The sequence below is a fragment of the Balaenoptera borealis genome (assembly GCF_965194805.1).
Source record: "Balaenoptera borealis genome assembly, chromosome: 4".
Lineage (NCBI taxonomy): Eukaryota > Metazoa > Chordata > Mammalia > Artiodactyla > Balaenopteridae > Balaenoptera > Balaenoptera borealis.
The window spans coordinates 34,748,504-34,773,328 of record NC_138861.1 but is presented as its reverse complement, the minus strand read 5'-3'; the positions used below and the strand labels follow the sequence as shown (position 1 = coordinate 34,773,328).

Genomic DNA, 24,825 nt, shown 5'->3' with positions numbered 1-24,825 from the left:
TTTTGGGATATGAGAAAGGTTCTCATATCTATTATTATGCTTTTTAAAAGGCAGGTTTCAAAAAGGTTTATAGACATTCTTATAAAAGAATAACTACATATCCATATAAATAAGCATAGAAAATTAGTCCGGAAAATTAGTCAGTTTTTCTCTGAGTGGTAGTCACAAGTAATTTTTATTGTCTTCTCGGCATTTTCAAAATTTTCTAACATATCATAAAAACATATCTTTTTAAAAGAGCTAGACTATATAAAGAGTATGATAACACTAAAAGCTTTCTCCTTTCACTGCATTCTGTAAATGGATGCAGAATGTGGTTTGTGCAAGCTATTTTATATCCAAACCATACAGAAAAATCTCAGAAATGCCTATATTAAACACCAAGGCTCTGTGCTCTGACACTGCACATTTCAGAAAGATCAGAGAGGCAACCATAACATATGGAGATACGGAGCCACTGGGGAGAGGGTCCAGATTCATTACACCCACAGCTATTATCCATGTTTTATCTCCACTAAATTGACATTAAAAATGGAGTAGGGAGTACGCGTAGCACTCAAACACCTGTGACACACCATTATGGAAGAAAAATATTTCCCAGAATTTGAATTCCCAAGTACTGCTTACAGATTGAGAAAACAGCAGAAAACAACTGTGAAACTGAAAAGAAATACATGCATGTCACAATTTAGCAGTTAGTAAGATTAACTAGAAATCAGTTTCTATTTCACAATGGGAGTTACTAAAACCACAGAAAGCCCCACAATTAGGGAAAAGACGTCAGAATCAAGTCTAAAACTGGAGAATGTATCTCCCACCCCCAATCACAATGCCCAACAGGGTCCGGGGACACACATTTGTTTGCAGATATGAAAAGAAAAAAATATTGTAACGGCTCAAGCTAACAGATCGCTGCCCCAAGTTTCACACTAATGGTCATATGACCTCCCAAGTGCTGTTTCTCAGACAGTCTCTTTTTTATAAAGCCAAAGGATCACCAAAAAGGCCTAAGCCAAGCAAGCTCCTATATTTTTAAAATGATGGATCGATCCTCTTAACAGAGGAAAATAGGACTTTGAAAGAAATATTTCAGGAAAAGGTGAAGGTAGGGAGGTTCAGGAAAATGTCTGATAAAATTCCATGGCTTTTCCAAAACAACAAAAACATAGTTTCCCAAGCCCCCAATACGAAAGCAGAGCAGAAAATAAAAGGGGGTTCTCAAGCGACACAGTTCCTGAGGGAAACACACTTTCACTTGCTATTTCGACAAATATTTTCCCCACAGGGTTATTTTACTTACAGAGAAAGAAAAAAAAACAATATAGATTGAATAGTCCCCAAATGGCACATCTCTTTATATAGACCACACACAGTACAGAAATATACAGCTTTATGGAGAAATTTCACCTGCCTTCAATAAGTATTTGGTTAACTGAAGAGAAGATTTTCAACAATAAAACAACAATGGAGAAAGACAAATAATAAATCAGCGTCAGTCTGTCTAACCCGAGAACAAGCAAAACGACAGCTAAAAGAAGAGAGATAAAGGCTGTAGGGTAAGAGAAAAAAAAATTACTAGGATACTAAGTAAGATTCTGACTCATCAGCACCAATACGAGGAAGACGGCAAACACACCTTATGTGCACGCTGCCTAGAAGGACAGCTTCCCCGTACCTCTGATTTCCATCATCCTGTTCAGGACCAGCCTAGGAAAGTAATATACACCCGCAGAAACACTGGCCTGGCCGGCACCCAAGTCAGTGACTTCAACTGCTCCACATTAATAACAAAAGCTGTACAGAGTGGACAGGCAGGGAGCGAGATGAAAGACCGGAGCAGACTTCTAAGAGCAAATCTATCTCCTGTTAAAGATGCTGGCCAAGCCCTGTTTCTCCTTGATGGAAAAGATCTGTTCTCTTTGTAAAGACTACAGTCGTTTCATGGAATGGTTTTAAAGTTTGCATGACACTAACAACAAAAAACGATTTTCATGGTAACAGACTGCAGTAAACACAGACTTGTTATGTGCCAGGAACCATTCTGCACGCTGCACGCTGCACGCAAACTAACCCATGGGATCTCCAACAACCTGATGACGTAAGTGCTACTAGCCTTGGTTTACAGATCGGGAAACTGAGGCACTCAACTGATCAGTGACTTTACCAAAATCACAGAGCTAGGACAGTTGAACCCAGGCTCTCAGGCTCTGGTGGCCAATGGCTTAACCACGACACCAGGCTACCCTGTGCTGAGCCCTGCTCATGCCTCCTGCCCTCCATGCCTTAACCCCACGGAGGTCTCAGACCCTGCTACTCCACAGACTGCAGTTTTGTTGCTGCTCTACGGGTTGGAGGGGAAAGGCAGAGAGCTACCTTTCATGGAAGGCCTATTTTATGTCAGCCCCTTCAGAAAAGAGAAATGCTCTCTTCTATCCTGCGATCTCAGCATTATTATTGTAATTTCCGTTTTCTAGATGAAAAACAGATTCTGAGGTTAAGTGTCAATACCTTGCATAAGGTTAGTGAGAGGCTGTGCTGGCATCAGGACCTAAATCTGTCTGTACTTGGTCCGTGTTCTGGCCACTACAGAAAGCATCTCCCGCCTCAGTCACAAATTCATCCCCTAACTGGGGGACACATCTAACAGCCACAGATGAACTCCCATATTATAACTAATTGTTTCGCAAATGAATGCCACCTGGACGATTGGGAGGAACAGAGAGGGAAGAAAGGTCAGTAAAATTCCAACACAACAGCCAAAAAAGCCTCTTACACCATAGAAAATTCCAGTTAGATAACAGAAAGCATATTTTGTGTGCACATGCTCAGCGCTGCTGCAGAACTATGAATTGTAAATATATAGAACTGGATATTTCTGGTGCACATAAGCTCTGCAAATCATATTACATTTTTTTTTTTTTTGAAGTTGTCTCAGTAGATCAGATTGTTTATTTGAAAGGAAAATTTAGTCATGGGCAGTTGACTGCCTTGATGATGCAAATTATTTTGAAGTGGCAAAATAATTTGGTTTCAAAATTTATAGTGGGAAACTCCTACTAAAACCTTCTGAGCCCTCATGTACTTTGAGAATTAGAACTGTCTCCATAATAATGAAAGACTCCTTGACCAACTATAGTTTAATTTAAAAAAAGAAAAAGAAAATAACATATTACATTTTAAATGCACTGCAGGAACTAACTCACTATGGAAAAGAATTCTGTGGTCAAATCCCTTTGTAAAGTCAAAAGCTCTTTTACATCCTCTAAGTCTTTGAATATTCAAAAGCAGGCATATTCTATTTTACTAATGAGGTGTATAAAAATCCAAATTATTTTACATAGGTTTGGGATCTATTCTGCCTTAAAATTGAAGAAATGGACCATTATACAATTCCCCACTTTTTCCAGCCTGAGGTTCTATAAAGTGCTAAGTTGCCTATCACACATCAGCATATAAATTAATTAGCAGCTACATCTTAGCTAAGAATTTCTTGAAATAAAAAGAATAAATGGAATCAAAAGATTGATGATTAAAATGAAAAAGTATCAGGAGACTGTGACTCACAAAATGTACAGATATGAAGGCTTCAGACTTCAATCTCCTCACTTTATGGTTAAGAAAACTAAGGCCCAAGCGATTGGGATTGACATGTATACACTGATGTGTATAAAATTGATGACTGATTAAAAAAAAAAAAGAAAACTAAGGCCCAAGAAGTAAATTGATCTTTTCTAAATCTTAACTAGAGTCAGTAGGAGAAACACTAATATCCAATTCAGTACGTGCTGTGTGGTCCAGAATTGGTTCCCTCTAATTATGTGAGATAATACAGCACTGCAAGCTCTAAAAGAGCAGAAACTGTGTCATATGTCTTGTTTCTGTGGCTCCTACAAATTGCCTTGCTTAATAACTAATACTAATTCTCTCTATGGTGGGAGAAGGGAATCAGAGGTAGTAGTATAGTAGGCTACCCCCTACTTCATGTCTGGTCTTTGTAGACTGTTAGGCAGATCCTAGGATCTCAGCAAACAGCTGTGCCAATCAGTGCCAACCTTACACAGAGAACAGAGCGGGTAGCGAGCTGATGTAGCACCTTAAGGACGTCCTATGAAAGAGCTCAAGATGTGAAGGCATGAGACACTTGCAAATGAGTTTACTTGTCCAGCTCAATATTTCTCCCCTCCAGGGAATTCTCTGGTGGTCCAGTGGTTAGGACTCTGTTCTTTCACTGCAGAGGGCCTGGGTTCAATCCCTGGTTGGGGAACTAAGATCCCGCAAGCCGAGGCACAGCCAAAAATTTTTTTTTAATCTTTTAAAATTAATTTTTAAAAAATTATTTAAAAAAAAAAGATTTCTCTGCTCCAAAAGGAATAAACTGTACTTCCTGACCTCTAATGGCTGCTTCCAATATTAAATGTTATTATTCTGTTTAGACCCGAAATTTCTAACTTTGACACAAAAAACAATACTTTAATAAGTCCCTTTCAATGCACCTCTTTGGTGGGTTACCGTGAATCTTACATGTATTCAAGTAGTCTCACCCCAACCTGCCCCAGCGAATGGGGCGGGGAATGGGAATGCTTGGCTCTGCAATGGCCACTGAGCCCCCATTTTCTTTCCTAACACCACGTCCACCAGAAAAGCTCCTGGGTTGGGGGGATGAGGCCCATAGCACTTCGAGTGTTACCCTTAACATCAGGGTCTAGGGCCAGGCTCGTCCCATCAGAGATACTGTTCCAAGGCTGTGGTCCCTCCAGACAGGCTGCCTCTGCTTGGTGTCCAGCGAGGCTTTGGGCAGAAGGGGGCCCCTCGTCAGCGCTGGTCAACTGCAGGAGCTGCCCACGGTGCACAGCTGGTCTGAGGCCAGAGGCATGGGTCACAGAGAGGCCAGGGCCGCTGGGAGGCCAGCCTGGAGTGGGAGCCCTGCTATGTAACCTGAAACTTGAGAAGGTGATTAAGAAAGAGATACTCACACAAAGGAGAGGTCTGAAGACTAGAAAAATGAGAGCATGACAGAGAGAGAGATTGCTTTGGAAATTCCAACCAACCAGTCTCAAAAAAAGCAAATGTTCCTGTCTCGCAAATGAGTCAAAATAACACTCATTTATGGTGTCTGTGAGCTAAATGGGATCAATCTTAATTGTTAAGCAGTGTTGCTACGAAAACACATGGGTCAAGAAAAAGAACTGCCCAGCCACAGGGCTTTCATAATTAAGGAAAGAATCAGAACTTACCCTGGACCTCCGTATAGCACTTCACAGTTTACAAATCAGCTTCCCGCCCACGTTCTGCTCTGACCCTCACCACTGCTTCACCACACTGAACAAACTGAGGATCGAGAGGTTGATTTACTGGTCTAAGATGCCCAAATTGCTACGCAGCAGGTCTTCAGGTCCGCCTGGGGCCCTTCCACCACGCCAAGTCTCTTTAGAACTACTTTTCCTCAAAACCCACCTTTTAAGAGAAATTAAATGTATCCCTATGCAGTACATTTTTTTTTTTCAATTTTAAGGTCTAGCACTGAAACAAGCTGCAGGTTGAATATCATTAAACAGTGTTTGTTTTTTATTTTATTGAAGTATAGTTGACTTACAATGTTGTGTTACAATTTCTGCTGTACAGCAAAGTGATTCAGTTATACACCCACGTATATATTCTTTTCATAGTCCTTTCCGTTATGGTTTATCACAGGATATTGAATATAGTTCCCTGTGCTACACAGTAGGACCTTCTTTTTTATCCATTCTATGTATAATATTGCATCTGCTAATCCCAAACTCCCAATCCTTCCCTTCCCCACCTCCCCTCCCCCTCAGCAACCACAAGTCTGTTCTCTATATCTAAACAGTATTTTGATATGCTACACAGCACTGTCTCTTTGCTGCAAAGCTTATGTTAGCCTATGATGGGTTAACTAAGCTTTGAGGGCTGGTCTGGAAACTTTAGCACCACACATACTATACTATTGTTTCTATGGGAAGCTCTGTTCCAAGTTCCAGTCACCTGACTTAAAAGAGAGCTTTTGGTGCATATGAACACGGCCTAAAAATAATCACCACTGCAAACTGAAGGCATTTCTTGGATTTTGCTTTTGCTTTTCTTTTTCGTTTCATTTAAATATATACAGACATACACAGAGCCTGTTTTCACGGAGCACCATGTCCGGTATGAAAAGCTAAGCATTTCAGTATAACAGAAGAAACTGCATCAAATTCCCACATGTGATGAGTGTGGATTACATAAAGAAGTGGGAAAGTCCCCTTCCACCCCAAAACTGTGCCAAGACATCTGACGTGCCTATGTCTGCCAGAAGTCTACAGCTATTCAAGTCGGAATCCATGTTTTTGATAAATCAGCGTAATATTATAATGATCTAAAAAGTTTGAACAGGACTTCTTGCCAGGAGAATTGTTTTATGGCCCTTCAAAAGATTTGTTCTGAGAAAAATGTCTCCCTGCCAAGGGATTTCAAATGCTAAAAGCAGAAGGGCAGCTTTTCAGTGATGAATTTTCAACAAATTACCCAACATACATGGTTGAAAGTTCAAGAATTGAGGTGCCAGGTTTAAGATTAAAAAAAAAAATACAGCGTATATTAAAAGATAAATCAGAGCAGGGTTGGGACCACTGTGTCTACTCAAGGAAACAGGTGACCAGAACATTGGGATAAATTCCATTAAGTTCTCCTGATGCTTTTTGATTCATTAATAATGGATTTATACACCATTTTTCAGAAACCTTCCTGTTGTGTGAGTTCAGATGTGACTGGGTTATGCTTAAACCAAACCGAACTGAAACCACAAGAAAGAACAATCAGATGGAATCTAAATATAATACTCTCAACCGAAAGTTCAGACAGAAATCTGTCAGTCGCCTTTTACCCTACCTCAGATAGGAGGGATTGTGCAGATGGGTGACTCAGGATCCTGCCATTTTTCTCTTCTGTCCTCACTCAGGACAGTCTTTCCAGCAGAATCTTGAAAAAGACAGACTAAGGATGACAGGGGTCGAAACAAAAGGCAGCTAACACGCATGAGAAACTCTGAATTGCCTAATTTCAGTCCCCAAGCGTCTCAGCCGGCCGATCCTCTATAATTTTTGATGAAGTACAACATAAACCTCTTTAGAGCTGTTTGTAATCAAAAGGTACAAAGTGTGAGACCCAAATTCTCTTGGTTATTGAGATGAGTCTTAAAATAACCACAAGCGGCTAATATTTAATTTGGTGTTCTTGCCTTTCTGTGAGAATTCTTAGTAAGATACAAAATGCCCTTGTAAAACATAACTTAACCTACAGTGGAAATATCTCATCGGGGGGGGGGGCCACTGTCTAGATTATCTAGATCTAAAAAGCAAACCATTTTTTGAAAAAGCCCAATTATTGTTACTTTAAATCCTCTTCTCTGTTTATATATATATACATATATATATATATACAGACACTTAAAATACTCTAACATGAAGCCCATATAGCTCCACGGGGCTGTGCCAGAAAGCCAGTCATATTCTAGTGAGTTTGCTCTGTTCTTTTTTTAATCTAAAAAATATTCAATAAATATCTTAAATTCTTTTTTTAGTGGTGCTAGCCTTTGATTTTCCTGTGATGTGAATCCTTGTTCATCTTTCTTACCTATTTCCATAAGCTTACGTTTTCTTATTGAGTTGCCTGAAAGCAGATACACTTTCATGACCGGTAAATCATCTTAAATAAGCCTACGGTCCAAAATCAGTATTACCTCCAATACTTGTATTTTTTTCTTTTTTCTCGTCACTAATTGCCCTGGGCCACAGTTTCTTCAGGTATAAAATGGTGGTGTGTGTTGGAGAGGGGGTGGGTAGTACCAGGGGAAAAAACGTGCTTGATGATTTCTAAGTTCCCTTCCAACTCCAGAGTTCTATTATTTGCTGGTTTCTCTGGTCTGCATTTATCCCAGACATGAGCTCCCATAGAGCAGTGGTTCTTGGGGGGGCCGAGGGGGTACTATTTTGCCCCCCCAGACATTCGGCAATGTCTGCAGACATTTCCGGTTGTCACAGCTGAGGGGGGGGGGGTGCTACTGGTATCGAGAGGGTAGAGACCAAGGATGCTGTTAACCTAACAACCTACCACCGGCAGGCAGCCCTAAAACCAAGAATCATCCAGGCCCGCACTGTCAATAGTGCTGGAAGTTGTAGGGTAACAAACCTGGGAAACTAAATGACTTGTCAGATTCAGAAAGTTGTGGAAGCCACTTCCTAAAATATTTACTAACTTTCATATTCCTAGACAGGCAGCTCGGGTGCTTCAACACCTAAAAGGGAAGCGGAAAGCAACAGGGCTTATTCACAGCTCCCGTTCTTCCTCTATTTCCCTCTTTCTCTCATCCAAACCCACAGAATGATCAATGATGGAGGCAGGATGGATGAGCCATGGTCCCTGCCTTCCCAGTGCTACCATCTAGTGAAGGAGACAAAAAATCAACAGTGGTCAGTGCTTTGGATGTAGCAAGATGTGATGTGGCTTGCAAAAGCCCACAGGTTCTTTCAAGACCCATTAGGTATCAAATCTTCATTTAATGAGCAGATATTACTAAAGAACCTTCACTGACAAATTTTTAAATAGATCAGTGCAGCTAGAAAAGTAGAAGATGTGTTTTCATTAAGAAGATGTTTTTTCAATCTACCAAAATGATGAAAGTTCTTCCTCAGCCATGAATAGCATCTTTATCCTTCTAAAGGAGTACACGATCACGTGCGTCCAGGAAAAAGAACAGTACTCCAAGGATTGTTAGGTGGTCAGGTCCTACAAGTCATTCTGGAGTCTTTTTATAGGAAAAGGTGAGTAAGGAAGGCCCAGAGGTCAGAGCAGTGACTGCACCATGGGAACCACTGCTTTCTAGGACACTCTGGGATGTACCCAAGAGAACCATACAATTTTTCTTCCAAACCAAGAAACTTTTGAGAGTGAGTTATGCCAGGACAACAGGATAAACCAAGACCAATGTTCACCGAAGCTATGACTGTTATGCTGTGGCAGCGCTTCTGAATGCCTGATGGAAGACCATGCCCACAGAAACCTCGGAATAGCCGTGGGCACTAAACCAAAGTATGACTTCCACTTTCTTAGTCAACTAAAAATCAGTGATAGTCAAAAGGAAAGAAAAGTGGTACTCAGGAATAAAGTCAACACAGCCAAATCTGGAAAACCCAAACATACTCTGTTTATGAATCTAAAGTACAAGATTCCCACAATAGTGCGCTCCAGATGGGATGTAGTCTTTTCTCTGTGGCATGTGAAAAGCAAGAAAAACTGTGAAACAGCTTCTGGTCTATCAACTTAGCTAATATACTGACCCCCCTAATACACTGACCCTTCAGTCAGCCCAAGCGAATTTCTGGTACTTGCAGTCAAGGCAAGCCCTCTGCTAAAAGTCATGTCTTGGCAGGTCCGGCATGTTTAATCACATTCTGGTCCCAATGGAAACTTCTGTACTAGGCAACGGACAGCCTCAGTAACTCTCCCCTAAAGTCACATGACCAGCAAGGTGGATGGGTTCCTGGGCATTTGAGTGGAACAGAAAACAGGATACCCAGTGCTCTGGAAAACAAAAATATTCCCAGGATCAGTAAGGTTAATTTTGTCTTTTTTCTTACCCATAAACAAGGTAGCCTCTTAAGAAAACATTATAATCTTACAGGGAGCTTGCAAATCAAACACCAAACCAAAAACATGTCCTAGTGCTTTGGGCACACGAACTAAGACTGCATGTGAGCCCTGACCCCCTGCAAGCATGCGAGGAAGGCAAAAGCGAGCCCAGGAGACCTCAGGGACTGCCAACAGCAGCAGCAACCTTGACACCGCATCCCCTCCCACTTCCTTTTCAGCTTTATCAGAAGCAAGACAAAAAATCCTGGAAAAGGGACTTCCCTGGTGGCGCAGCGGTTAAGGCTCCGTGTTTCCAGTGAAGGGGGCCTGGGTTCGATCCCTGGTCAGGGAACTAGATCCCACACGCACGCCGCAGCAAAGAGTTCGCATGCCACAACTAAGGGGCCAGTAAGCCGCACCTAAGGAGGCTGCCGGCCGCAACTAAGGAGCACACCTGTCGCAACCAAGACCCGGTGCAACCAAATAAATTAAATAAATAAATAAAATAAATAAATATTAAAAAAAAAAATCCTGGGAAAGATGGTACAACCTTCACCAAAGTCAGAAGGCCCAATTATTTAACTTCTATTTCACCTCAATGTTCTATATTTGATCAAGGAAGAGACTTAAAACGGGCAACGGTGGCCCATTCTGAAAAAAGGGAACAGAGGTCACTTTTCAATTTTAGCCTCATCTCATCCTTAGGAACCAAGGGAGTCACTACTGGCAAGCTCTCCACACATGAAGGCAGAGGTTCCAGAAAAGAAGAAAAGGGCACGTACAAAAAACGGTAAACCACAGGCAAGCCTGGTATCTATTCAAACACAATTCAGTAGATAGATTTTAAAGACTCAGGGGTAAGACGGAACAGCAGTGGCTTACTGTATTTCCAATGTCATGTCAAATTATCCTAACATGCTTTTTGGTAACCCTGGTATCAGAGAGAAATGCCACAAAGAGAATGTCTCTTCATTTTCCAAAAAGGTCTGGATAAAATGAAGAAATGTGGGCTGGATGACACAGTTAAGGGTAGTCACAGTTATTTGAAATGCCATCCACAAAGAATACTAATTATTGAGCTGTCATAACCTGAAGGAATGGCCTAGTATCATTATTCTATTTTAATTGAGTAATTATATTAACCACATAGATGATGTTTGAGAATACGCTTATTAATTTTGTAGACGGCACAAAGTCAGATGAAAGATAATATTCAGAAGAATCTGAATGCAGAAGGCCGCGTGAGATGACATTTTAATAGAGACAGATATTGAGCCCCACATTTATTTATAAACATAAATTGTACAAAAAGAAATGCTGGAGACCTGGCTTAACAGTACTTCAACATTGAGAGTCAGAAGTTAAGACAGTTGTTTAAAAAGAAAAGGAAATTCAATCCATGGCTGCATTACTAAAATTAAATTACTGGATCAAGGGAAGAGACAGTCTACTAAGCATGACCCAAGTTGAAACCACATCTAGAGAATGGAGGTAAACATGAAAAAGAATATGTATATGTATAACTGAGTCACTTTGCTATCCAGCAGAAATTAACACAACACTGTAAATCAACTATACTTGAATAAAACAAAATTTTTTTAAAAGAAGGCTCTACTGGGGACATCCGCTGATCAAGTTCTAGTTTGCCAATGTCCTTCTAGAATGTAAATGCAACACTTCAGGTCCAGCTGGACAGCGAGAAAGCAGGGGAAACATAACCTCTCTAGTGTCGGGCATTCTGTTTACATAGCCTAAGATGGAATGAGGCTTTTTGGCAACTGCATTACACAGCTGACTCACAACAAATTTAAGTTTCTCTTGTGAACAAGATAAACAGTTGATAAGCCTCAGCAGTTATTAACACTGGTCGGTCATCACATTATACACTTCTGTGTTCAACGTCCACCTCTATCCACTAGAATATGAGTTTCATGAATGCAGGAGGAGTTCTGCCCTGTTCACAGCTGAATATCCCACACCTAGAACAAGTTCTGGCCCCTAGCGGACATTCAATTAGTACATGTTGAATAAATGAATGACCGTTAAAACAACAACCAACAAAAAGGCTATAATGGGGACAAAAGATACAGGGCAAGACAGTAGCCTTGGGACTTTCCTGGTGGCTCAGTGGTTAAGAATCCGCCTGCCAATGCAAGGGACACGGGTTCGAGCCCTGGTCCAGGAAGATCCCACATGCCGCGGAGCAACTATGCCCGTGCGTCACAACTACTGAGCCTGCGCTCTAGAGCCCACGAGCCACAACTACTGAGCCCACACGCCACAACTACTGAAGCCCGCATGCCTAGAGCCTGTGCTCCACAACAAGAGAAGCCACCACAATGAGAAGCCCGTGCACCGCAGCGAACAGTAGCCCCGGCTCGCCGCAACTAGAGGAAGCCTGTGCGCAGCAATGAAGACCCAACACAGCCAAAAATAAATAATAAATTCATAAAAAAAAAAAAAAGAGACAGTAGACTTGTTCTGTGTAACTCCAAGAGGGAACAAGCAACCACTCTAAGTTCCAGGAAGGCGCTTTCAATGCAAGAAAAACCTCCTTAATAATTAGAGCTGTTCCACAACAGAACAAGCTGCTCTTTCAAGTAAAATTTTGTTCTCTACAACTGAAAATATTAAACTAGATGTTGGATGAATAGGAAGTCTGCACTTTCTGGATGCCTGAACTGGGTAACCTCAAGTATTTCTGAGATTCAATGATTTTTCATAGAAACAAGTTCCACGGTATTCACGGGGATAACAGGGATGTCCCCTTCAACGTACGAACTGCTTTTACAACATCTGTGCTGGACAGTTTCCAGCTACCCGTCCAGATCCAGTCTCCACCTGGTCCTGTCCTGCTGAGCTGGGGGAGGCTGACTTAAGGACTGCATCACGTCTGGTCCTCTGGCTCTGGGATGGGTTTGGTCAAGGGGGATAAGAGAGAGAGGAGCCTGAGGGCAGGAGACTGATTCCTTGGCTGCAGCCCCATGTATGCATCCCTGAAAGGCATTCATCTCTAAACAGCCATCCCTCCTGGGGTCTGGGAATATTCCTTCCTCTTTCCTCTTCAGGTGTAGGTACTGGCCCTCGCCCACCCCTCTTACTTGTCCTTGGATTGTCACTATACTCTAGATTTGGGCAAGCGTGTTTTTTGTTCAATGTTCCTCAAATTATCCAACTGGAGTGTTGCCACCTGCTTCCCACCAGGCCCCGATCCACGCACCAGCTAAGCGGGGACTCACCGGGTGTCTGTTTGAGTGCTCCCAGGGACAGGGAGGGAGCACGGCAGGTTCTGGAGAGCTCTGGTGCACAGCTCTAATTGTTAGACGTGCCTCCTTTCTATTCAGCCAACTCCATAACTCTTCTTCATTAGTTTTAGTGCTGCTGTGATAACACCAAGCCTTTCACTTATTTGAAGCCAGCTTTCAAAACCAGTCACGACAGTGGGAAGGCAATGCAGCCTGACAGTTTACAGCCTGCCTTGTGTCTCAGCAGAAACGCTTAAACAGCTCGATTTCCTGTGCATTCCACAACAGCAGTTGCCCAGTTTAGCAAGCATTTGGGCTTCACGTTCGATCAATTCTTCAGAAAAAGGAAGCAATGTCAGGTTGTCACACAACAGTATCAAACCTGGACACCAACAGTGGTTAACAGGAAATCATGTATATATTACGTTCTTTCTCCAAAAACAACTTTGTGAAAGAGCAAACACCACCAAACTTCTCCTTTTCATCTCTTGTTATGGAGGCCGCCTTTTTGCGGGAACGCGAACAAGAGGATAATTTCACTCTGCATTGATTTTGATCTTATGAAGAATGTATCCAGTGGGGAAATACTCTTTTCTCACTGCCAACAGAGTGGTATAAAATGAATGAAGATGTCTGGTAAGAATCGTTTTTCTTTACATGGCCTAGCTCACAGCAAGCATTAAGCAAACAAAACATCAGGTGGGAAAAGTACACATGAAACCAGATGAATTTAGACAAAGGAAAATAAAGACAACTTTTTCAGTTATTAAATAAAGAGGAACAAAACCTTGAGAACTGCCCAAAATATGCAGGAAAACCTCCACAGGAATCTACTGCCAGGAACAACTACTTGTATATCATAATTATTTTTAATTGTATATACTTAGAGAAATTCGGCTTCTGTAGCAGCTTAGGCGGGTAGAAAAGGAGAAGATAAAAATGAAAGCCATAAAACTTTTATTATTATAATTTATAATTATAATTTATATTCGCAACAAGTTTTCAAACTGTTTAAATATCTAAGTTTTAGACAATCACAGGATGATGGGGTAGCATTATCTACTCCCAAAACAGCACAGTCCTATTTGGGGGGGACCACTGTTAGGGAAAAAACAGAAACTAAGCGAATCCTAAGAGTTTAGGTGCTTACTTCTTTCAACACTGGGCTGCAGTCCTATCCTGCCTGGGGCCCCCTTTCTCTAACTTTGACCACATAAAGTAATTAGCACCAGTATGTAAGAAACTCTTCGCTACACTGGCAGGAACCCATTTATTCTTTTTTTCCTTCACAAACAGGACCCACCAATAACATCTTTCTTCCTTGGATGAAAGCCCTGTGGATGGGGCTGAAAACACTAGCCTAGAAGCAAAGTCCCTCCCCTGTCACACCCGAGGGGAGCCCTTGTGGATGGCCCCATCGTCAGAACTTGGATCCTCATCGGAATTTGCAGCTCGACCCCTGACTTAAGGATGGTCCAAACACGGCTTCAAAAAAGCTGAACGATGTACCCTCAAGCCCTTGTACTTAGAGGGGAACTCACGACAACGTGTTTTATTGAGGCTTCAGTGGTAACTGGCTACTAGAACTTATGCCTCTGGAAGGGAAAGGAAAAAACCAAACATTTAATGACATATCCAAACATGACATATCTAATATGAAAGTGAAAAGCAACTACTCTGGGGCTCTCCTGCAAAGAGATACTCACCAAACATTTTCCTCATTGGACCAACATACATTCTCACTCTTGCTCTCTCCCATTTCAACTAGGGGTGACTAAGTATATTTATAAATACAGAATTTCCTTTCTAGAGACATTGAAGATTTCCCTAGTCATGCTACCAGATCCTGGATCCAGTTCAACAAACATGTACTGAGTTCCAGTTATGTGCCAGACACTGACAAATGGGAAGATAAGTTTTTCCAAAAATGTAGTTATCTCCCTTAATTCCTGGTTCAGTTTTTTGGCATTCTGACTAGAAACAGTAACTATCAATTATGGCTTTAGTCCTATGACACCCAGGTGATCTCCAATGATTTCATTCACTAATTTAAAAACTACTTACTGATTTTTGGCTCTTTGCAAGGTTATTTCTGGTAGCAACAGAAATGTCCCTGTCTCATGCATTAAATTCTGAAATGAGGGACAACTGTATAAATAACCAAAAGCACAAGTTGAAACCGTGGCACAAAGGGCTGTGACAAGTTGAAGGAAGAGCGATTACTTATCACTCAAGGGATCAAAGGAAAAAATTCAAAAAGGAAGTAGCATTTGAGACAGTCTTCAAACAAGGAAACAGGACAGGGAAAACCCAGCCATGAAAGGTATGGAATGTGAACAGAGGGAGAGGGAAGAGAAAGCAGCCTGGGAGCATTACAGAGGGTCTTGAGGATCGTAAAATTTTCAGTTAAAAAATAAATTTAATCCACTTTGGATAAACAAATTGTGATATATCCATACAATGGAAGATTATTCGGCAATCACAAGGCATGGCGTTCTGATATATGCCACAACATGGATGAACTTTAAAAACATTAGGCCAGGGACTTCCCTGGTGGCGCAGTGGTTAAGAATCCACCTGCCAATGCAGGGGACACGGGTTCGAGCCCTGGGCCGGGAAGATCCCACATGCCGCGGAGCAACTAAGCCCGTGCGCCACAACTACTGAGCCTGCGCTCTAGAGCCCGCAAGCCACAACTACTGAGCCCACGTGCCACAACTACTGAAGCCCACACGCCACAACTACTGAAGCCCACGAGCCAGAGCCCGTGCTCCGCAACAAGAGAAGCCTGTGCACCACAACGAAGACCCAACACAGCCAAAAAAAAAAAAATTAGGTCAAGTAAAAGAAGCCAGACACAAGAGGCCACATATTATATAACTCCATTATATGAGATAGCCAGAATAGGCAAATCCATATAGGCAGAAAGTAGATTAGCGGTTGCCTAAGGCTGGTGGGGGGGGCATTGCAGGGAGATGGGAGTTACTGATAATGTTATGGGGTTTCCTTTTTTAGGGTGATGAAAATGTTCTGGAATCAGATAGTGGTGATGGATGTATAGTCCCATGAATCTACTAAAACCCCGTGAACTGTACACACTTATATAAATGGGCGAACTTTATAGTATGTGATTTATATCTCAATAGAGCTGTTATAGAAAATAAAATTAATCCATTTAATATTTACGTTTATATAGAATTTGAATACCTAGGCTAGTGCCCTACACATATTTTTCACTTTGACATATATATTAACTATGTATAGAGAATACCACATATGTACAGGACATAAAACATAACAGCAGGTTGAAATTTTTAAGTTTAAGGTTCATTGCCTTAGAACTTTCCTAGAAGAAATGAACCTGCTGTCTTCCTAACCCTCCAAACCCTCCAAAGTACATTTCAAGTATTAAAAAATAAATGATAAATAAGTTACATGAAGCTTTTTAACACTGGAACACAAAGTAGTTAGTCTAAGAGATTAGTGTCCTTTATATAGCATCAGGTTTAATTTTCGAATGGCATTTTCATTGAAGCTCAGGGGGCTGCATTCCATTGTATACATTCTCCAAGACCATATAAAAAAGACCAATCATAAATTTTCAGAGGCCACTTTTTTGTGTGTGTTGATGGTTCATTTATTTGTTCTTAATTACAGAAAGTGGCCTGATATTAGTATTTAATTTATTCTGTCTTCCTCTGAGAAAGACTCAAAGACTTTAGAAAGCTAACAGTTTCCTCTTCTGGGTCATATTTACCATAAATTTCTGATTTTGTGCTTTGCTTTGTACACAATGAACTTAGAAAAAACTCAAGTAGTAGCAAAACGACTCACTGCAAGCAAAAATCTAGCTAAATGTTCATTTTATGAGTAAAAGGAAGTGAAAGTGAAAAAAATAATACAGATGCACATAAAATGATAAAAAGTTTACCAATTTTATACCATGTGCACATACTTAAGGCATAAACAGAAGGAAAATGTCTCACAATGTGCAGACCTGTGCATTGTGAGATGGTCTGAACTTCTGAGTCTGAATGTTTACCTTCTTTAGCACAAGTGAAAGGATTACTTACTGGGTACCTATCATGTGCCAGTTATCAAGAAAAGCATTTCCCTCATTTCAAGCATGGTTCATTACACTGCAATAATTTGATTTTCTCCTATAAGGAAACTTTAGTTAAAAACAATCTTCCCATAAATTTGCAGAAGTGCCTCTACCTTTAATTTCTATAATGGTGAAAGAACATCAAGTATTGATTAAACCAAGTTAATATATGTCCAGTTTGTTTTAATAATTCAAGGTTCTTGCCAACTTTAAATAATGATCTTTTTGACAGTAGGAACACTGTGATATATACCTGCATGAACTATCATTCTGTATTAAACAGAACAGCAAAGAATACTGAAAGTATTTTGCTCACAGAAGCAAACTGCTGAATAATTTATGAATTGTTCTGTCATTAAAACCGAACTACTCCTCAAATGTGGGTTTTCAACTTCTCATAACTACAGCGACCAGATTCTAGCTAAGGATTGATTTTTACATTAAAAGAAACTGCTAAAATGATAAATAAGAAACCAACAAGGCAAGAAAACATGTAGTTTATTAGTAGTTATTGTAGAGAGGAAAAATAACACTCTAAAATGTATTTGCAAATTCAAGTTTAAGCACTAATTCAGGAATTATCCTGTTACCCTGATCACTAAATGGAATTCCAGAAGCTAGATATAGTACCCGTTTCTCTCCAGATCCTGGGAGGAACCAGTCATTAATTCACTTGCCAGAAACAGTTAATATACTCCTTGAATTATAGACTTTAATTAAAAATAAAAGAGATCCAGCAACAAAGATGTTTGTGGTTCAAATCAGATTTGAAATAAACTACCAGGTAACTTTTCCAAGTTTCAAGGCAGACTAATAAAACTATTTCCACACAAACACAACTATTTTCCAAAACAAACCCATTATTTTTTTACAGGGAGTTCCAAGTATATTTTATAAATACCTGTAGAATTTTTTATATAAACCTCCAGATTTCCCACATTCCAGTTCCCAGAAACTAGATTCTGTTCATCAAGTATTTATTAGGATGCATGGGTAAACAATTTGGGGAAAGAAGGACATCTCACTGAAATATTTTTACTTACACGAAGAGATGCTGTGTTGTATGCATGTGTTATGTGTGTATGTGTGTGACGGTGCCAATGGAGGAGAAACACATACTTGGTGTAAAAAGTTTGAAAATTACAGGAGAGCATTTTTAAAATATCTGTTAACGCCGACACCCATACATATTATCCCTGAGGAATATGCTTTCAAAATAAAGCGCCATGGCGCTATTTTTATGTCAATTTCATGATGGGTCCGGCTTCCTTCTTTTCATGATAAAAAGTTGGAATAAAAATAAATGGTTTGCTCCTGGATTTCTCATTCTCAATAATACAGACAAATTCAGAATGACTTAAAAGCTGTAAAGGTGGGGTTATTGCTATTAATTGTTACTCATCAATGTCAATACGCTTTCTCCATCATTATCTAAAAATACACTTCATAACAGAACCACATGTGATAAGGAAAATGGGCAAATGAATAGAGCAAATCAAAACCACAGAATTACTGGGCTGGAAGTGACCTTGTGTGCTATAGGAGTGCAATTCCTTTTTAAATGGAAACCTGCCTGTGTCCTCGCCAGGATAGAGTCCCTATTTTATTCACGTGGGAATCCTTCCCACAAAGCCCAGCATGTAACAGGCACTCTATGAATACATTTGAAATGAACCACCATGTTTGTCAGATGAAGGAAATTCATTTTAATGTAACAGTTTATCATCTCAGAAGCAAAGACTTCTGGCTCGGCTCCTTCTACAAAGAAATGGCTTACTGTTCATTTACATATTTGTAATGAATAAAAGCCTGAATGGGAGATCATGCAATGGCAGTCCTCAACTAATGGAAAGGATGTAATCCAAAAGTTTCTATGTAAGTAGATTCATTTGAACTCAGAATGCATTTAACCATAGAAACAATGTGGTACATAATGGCTCCCTTCTCTGGCCAGCCCACTAAAACTCCCTTAAGTATACAGTTCCAACAGACTAACCACCATGCAGAAAAACGCGCCATGGGAAAATGTGTCCAGCACCCCTCTGTGGGAACCACCTCGCTGCTGCCAGGAGGTGGGCTCCTTGAAGATCAGAGATGGGGGATGAGCGAGAAATGGGACCAGGGCAAGGTTGTCAGGAACAATAGAAATCATGGCTTACTCCCCCTTCCACCCGAAACTCGCCGTCGGTTCCTCACTCATCCACTAAATGTGCATGTTTGGAGCATCTTCTCTACGTCAGGCACTATGCCAGGCCCTGGGAGGCACAGCAGAGACCAAAATCCACATGGTTTTTATCCTTCCGGAGCTTACAGTCTAATAGGCAAGACAAACACTGAAGGGTCAGAAAGGAGAACGGCGTGAGGGTGAGTGGGGAGCGGGGAGAGGTCTGATGAGCAGAAAAGGAAGAGTATTTAGAAATGTAAGGTATCATTTCCTCTTTATTCTCCCATCTGCATTCCTTTCCTCATTGGAGGGAGAGAAGGTGAGGGACAGAAACGAACAACTAAAAAGCAGATGCAGGGAGAACTTTCATTTTCATCTCCCCTGGTTTCACCCTTTTTTATAAATCCCAATGCCAGCAAGCGCAGGCAGAGATATGACTGGCACTGACTGGGCCGGGGGGAGTGGCCAGCAGACACTAGGGCTATAGCAGGGACCACAGGACCCAGAGGAAGGAAATCTCACCACCCCAGAACAAAGGAGAAATCACACTGTGATCAAGAATGGACAAGACAGGGCTTCCCTGGTGGCGCAGTGGTTGAGAATCTGCCTGCCAATGCAGGGGACACGGGTTCGAGCCCTGGTCTGGGAAGATCCCACATGTCGTGGAGCAACTAGGCCCGTGAGCCACAACTACTGAGCCTGCGCGTCTGGAGCCTGTGCTCCGCAACAAGAGAGGCCAAGATAGTGAGAGGCCCGCGCACCGCGATGAAGAGCGGCCCCCGCTCGCTGCAACTAGAGAAAGCCGTCGCACATAAACGAAGACCCAACACAGCCATAAATAAATAAATAAATTTATAAAAAAAAAAAAAAAAGAATGGACAAGACAAGGCTGCACCTAAATGAGGAAAAAGGCCCTCCCGCTCAGGGCCCACCCAAGACAGACTCTGCTCTGGACATATAACCTCACAGACATTAAAATCCATCCCAACACCTCTCAATTTTCCCCATCATTTTCTATAACTCACTCAGGAATACTTCCACTCCTATGCCTGTATATTCTAAAGAGGTTCTCTAAAGAGGGAGGAACCAGATAAACTGTAAATAGTTCATTTTTAATCACTCATCCTTTCCGAAGCTTAATCACAAGGATGCTTTAGGGTGACATTAGGCTCTTTTGATTTGCAAAAAGACAAACAAATAGCTTAAGTGGTTGGAAGATTTCACCAGGCCCCCCTGGGTTGGAAGGAAGGAGGCAGATTAGCTTCCATGTGGGCAGACATAAAATAACAGACTGAGGGGGAATCAATCTAAGTCATTCTTCAGGGATGATTGCCTCTAAATAAACAAATATGACTCCAGAATGGGACGCAGGAAACACTAGTCCAGTGGTTGTTCACTCCATGGGTGTGGCCCAAAGACCACCAAAACTAAAGCATCATTTAAAAAAGGAATTAAAATTTTAAACACAAAATTGCACAGGTCTGCTGAGTGTGTGAACCTAAAATACAGGGTGGTGCTTCTATCAGATTTACAGAGAAGGGTAAGATTCAGAGAACATTACTTCAAATTACAAAAGGCCACCCTGACTTCCTGCTTGACTGGTCTACCCCAGTGGCCTATTTTCCACCCAATTTTGATTCCTGAAGCACTTGGCTCCCAACCACACCTTCCTTCTTACACTGTGATCTTTGGCTCCCCTAACAGGATCTCCTCCCACTAAGAGAAAATCAATCTGTCTCTTTTGCTGGTTCCTCTCCTTCTGACCCACTCCCCAAACTAGTGTTCTGTAAGGTCTCACCATTTGTCCTCTCACTCCACAAACTCTTCCCAGACAACCACGTTGATGCCCAAAGCACCCAGGGACACTTACATTCTTGTGGTTCCTGAATCTGTAGCTCTAGCCCCAGTCACCTGCCTGAGCCTAGAAGCATCTCCCAACTCACGTTAATGGTAAGTAACGGATTATTAAGGGAAACAATGCAGAAGCAAACATACAATTTTTTGGTTTAAATCAGGGAGGGCATCTGTGCTCTTCCACAGAATTTCTGTGAGGAGGAAACCTGGTGCAACAGAAAGAATAGAGGTTTGCAAACAGTCACAAATGGGTTTGAATCTCAGCACTGCCATATACCAGCTGAGTAACTTTGCTAAGTTACTCTGAGCATCAGCTTGTTTACCTGTAAAAATGGTGGCAATAATGTGTACTTTCCAAGGTTGTTGAGCGGATTAGAGAGAAAATTTAAAAACAAAAAAACCCCAAACAACCAAAAAACCACCACCCAGCACATAACAGCTGTTCACTAAACAGAGTGCTTGCTCCTATGTCTGTGGAGGTTGCTGTTATGAGAATATACAACTTCCTCGACTTATGATGGGGTTACATCTTGATAAACCCACTGTAAGTTGAAAATATTGCAAACTGAAAATGCATTTAATACACTTAACCTACCAAACATCATAGCTTACCCACCTTAAATGTGCTTGAAACACTTCCATGAGCCTACAGCTGGGCAAAATCATCTAACACAAAGCCTATTTTACAGTAAAGTGTTGAATATCTTATGTAATGCATTGCGCACTGTACTGAAAGTGAAAAACAGAATGATTGTGTGTCTTTCGGTTGTTTACCTTTGTGATTGTAGACTGCTGTCCGGGAGCTGCCACGGCCACTGCCCAGCATCATGAGAGAGGATCGTACCACAACGGATCAAAATGCAAAATTCAAAGTACATTTTCTACTGAATGCGTATCTCTTTTACACCACTGTAAAGTCAAAAAAATCCTAAGTCGAACCATCGTAAGTCGGGGACTGTCTGCTAAGAAATTATTGGTTTTGTGATGACTTCGTTTCCTCATACCAGTAGCAGAGATTTTATTTTTGAAGTTCTGTGGGAGGGTCACTGTTGTCCTTATTTTTAATCCTTCTACCTCTACCACCAATATGCTGGGTATGGTAGAGTTACATGACTCTGTTAGGTTGTCCAGCATCTAAACTCCCCTTCCTATGTTTGTAAAATCATTAACCCTAATATTACAAAAGCAGAAAATTCCAGATGACAGTCTTCTTAGCCCTCCCCCTGACCCCACTCCCCCTTGCAATACAGAGCAGGCACAGGATCAGGTCCGCTGGCTCCACCAAACACATTCACCCCAGATTCTGAATCCCAAGAAATCTCAAGAAACAAGTACTGTACAGAAACCTGGATCTGGGGTTGGCGCAGCGTGAGCAGCTTCCAGAGGCAGCAGTGGCAGCGTCTGGGGTGTGGTGTCAGCGATGTTGGTAGTGCAAGATGTCGGGTCTAAAGTCACAGCCCAGGAGGCAGTAGTGATGTTCCCTGGACCAGTTCAGTGGCATTGTTCCTGGTTGATAAGGTTCTGAGCTAGGTTCTCAGCTTTCCCAGGGAAACTGTGAGCTACCTAATTGCCTTCAGAAACTCCTTTCCTGATGAAGTTAGCCAGAGGTTTCTGTTGCTCACAACTGAGAATCCTGACTGATACACCAAGTCACGTGACATTTTATTACTTTTGGTCAAAGGCCACTGTAAGATTTACAGAGTAAACAATTACAGTGAGATCCTACCAGTAAGTCAGGGAGTCAGAGGGAAGAGCTGAACAAGATGTTACTGAGCATTTCTGAAATCATCTCTTAAAAGGCATGACAGGATGAATGCGTCACCACACTGTTTTAATAGTATGAAAAAATTAGTCATATTTTAGATACTTAGCAGGCTGAGAGATGCAGAACACTGGCCATCCCCTAAAAAGCATTCAGTTTCTTTCTCACATGCTCTAAGGTATCCTATTGCTCAAGAATTCCAGTGACTCGCTCCACAGACTTGAGTTTTTCCCTCCCTGCTTGATTGTTCCCAGAGACACAGTGATGCCATTCCATTAAGCCAGCTCAATCACTAGCATCACCTGATGGAAAAACCGTAAAAACGCACATCCTTGGGGAAAAGACCAGGTAGGAAATGAAAAGTGTAATTTTTGAAGCTAGAAAAGAGCCCTCATATACTTTATCTTTAATTAGAATTGATATTTCCCCTACAATCATCTAACTTCATTCACCTTGGATAATGCATTTTTGAATCTCCCCTAGTCACTATAACTAAATTGTATAAAAGTTCCTATTAAATTTTCCTTTGGGTTTATTATCAGCAACGTTTACCACTGTACTTTAAAAAAAAAAAAACATCTTTTCAATAAGACCCATGTGATTTCATGTGTAGAAATCACATAGAAAAACAAAACTTTGGCACATGAAAAAAATTCTTACTAACAATAAGCAGCAGGATTCTGAGAAAAAGCAACGCACAAAAAACCTTTTTTTAGTATGACGGCAAGGGTTTGGCAAAAAGGAACTTACAGGAAAAAGTTTGTGTTGCCACACACACTTTTTTTTTTTTGCTATTTTTGCAATGTCCAAGAAGAATTCCTCGTCCTAAACCTAACTTTATTTTCTATTTTATCCTCCAAAGGTCTCACAATCTTCTGATTATAAACTCCAATAGTCAACCACTGAAAAGATGGTAATTCCATGGATGTAGGTTTCAGTTCAAAAAATAAAGTCAGAATAGAAAAATGTATTTTCGTTCTCGAACAATAAAAGCAAATTTAAAACAGCAAAAATAATGTTTAAAAAAAAATCAGAATCAGAAGAATGTGAACTGTTTGTAAATTTTTCCAGTTCTGAATTCTGATTTTTTTTTTTTAATTATGTGATATATATGGGATTTTTGTCTCTCTCAGTATTTCAGAGAAGGACAGAGTGGTGAATGTAGTCATACAAAGGAAGCTTCTGTCTATAAGCCAGGGTTCATATAGTTAGATCATTTGCACAAGGCCAGATAGTTTTATGCCACATTCATAAAAGATCTATTTCCTCTTCTACTCTCTAAAATCCTTATTAACCAGAGATCCTGAAAAATCAAGCAGGCTGCAACCTGCCTGACCTTCAGAAGTAAGAACCTCTTTTAGGATATTTCGAACTAAGAGTGCCTCAGGGGGGAAAGTGGGTTGCTGTTAAACTGAGATCTTCTACGTTAGGGTTCCCCGGTTTTTTTTGCTCAAAGAGAAGCCCCGCGATGGGCACAGGTTAGAGGGAGAGACTGTTACATGGCGGAGGAGGTCATCACCATCACTCTAGGTTGACCAACACCCTCTGGCCCTGGGAACCCCTGCAAACCTCAGAGAGGCCCTGTATGGAGAGGAGAGGCATTCCAGGGAAGACTCCAAAATATCCACCAGGAGATCCCCATTTCTAGGTAGGGGGCCTGATGATAAACGGGTATGAGAAGGACACGCTCAGTATGCAATGGGACACACAGTTCTACAGAGGGTTTAGAGGAATCACACACGAGAGGATGCACACCTGTCAGAAAGTTCAACTGACAAGGACAGAGGATGCTTTAGAAAACCCAATAATAACCCTATAACTGTGGGTGAATTAAGCACCATAGGTCAGCGTTAACCCCACAGTGAGCAGGCATCAGAAATGCTCATCACAAAGCATGTGGACATGTTCTCTCATTGTGCACTGAGCTAGGAGGGGGACGAGACTCACCTAGTCACTTTCTCCTTCATTGTTTCTATATTGGGCACAGACGGATGAAAATGGTCCCACTGGTTTGGTTTGTCCGTTTCTGCTTGTGTACACAGCTCGTTAAGGGACAAAGTTAACATCTGCT

At 41.2% G+C, this 24,825-nt stretch overlaps 1 protein-coding gene and 1 long non-coding RNA gene across 6 annotated transcripts in view; both read right to left on the bottom strand.

Annotated features, from left to right (window-relative positions):
- Positions 1 to 24,687, bottom strand: part of LOC309627829 — a 36,654-nt gene extending 11,967 nt beyond the window's left edge. Inside the window, exons 1-2 of the long non-coding RNA XR_014243980.1 lie at positions 6,886 to 24,687; positions 2,509 to 2,698 (exon numbers count right to left, since the gene is read on the bottom strand). This is a non-coding gene — a long non-coding RNA (uncharacterized lncRNA). The remainder of the gene's footprint in view (positions 1 to 2,508; positions 2,699 to 6,885) is intronic.
- GAB1 (GRB2 associated binding protein 1) overlaps positions 1 to 24,825 on the bottom strand; it is a 124,028-nt gene that overhangs the window by 75,881 nt on the left and 23,322 nt on the right. The gene's annotated exons all lie outside the window — the stretch shown is intronic.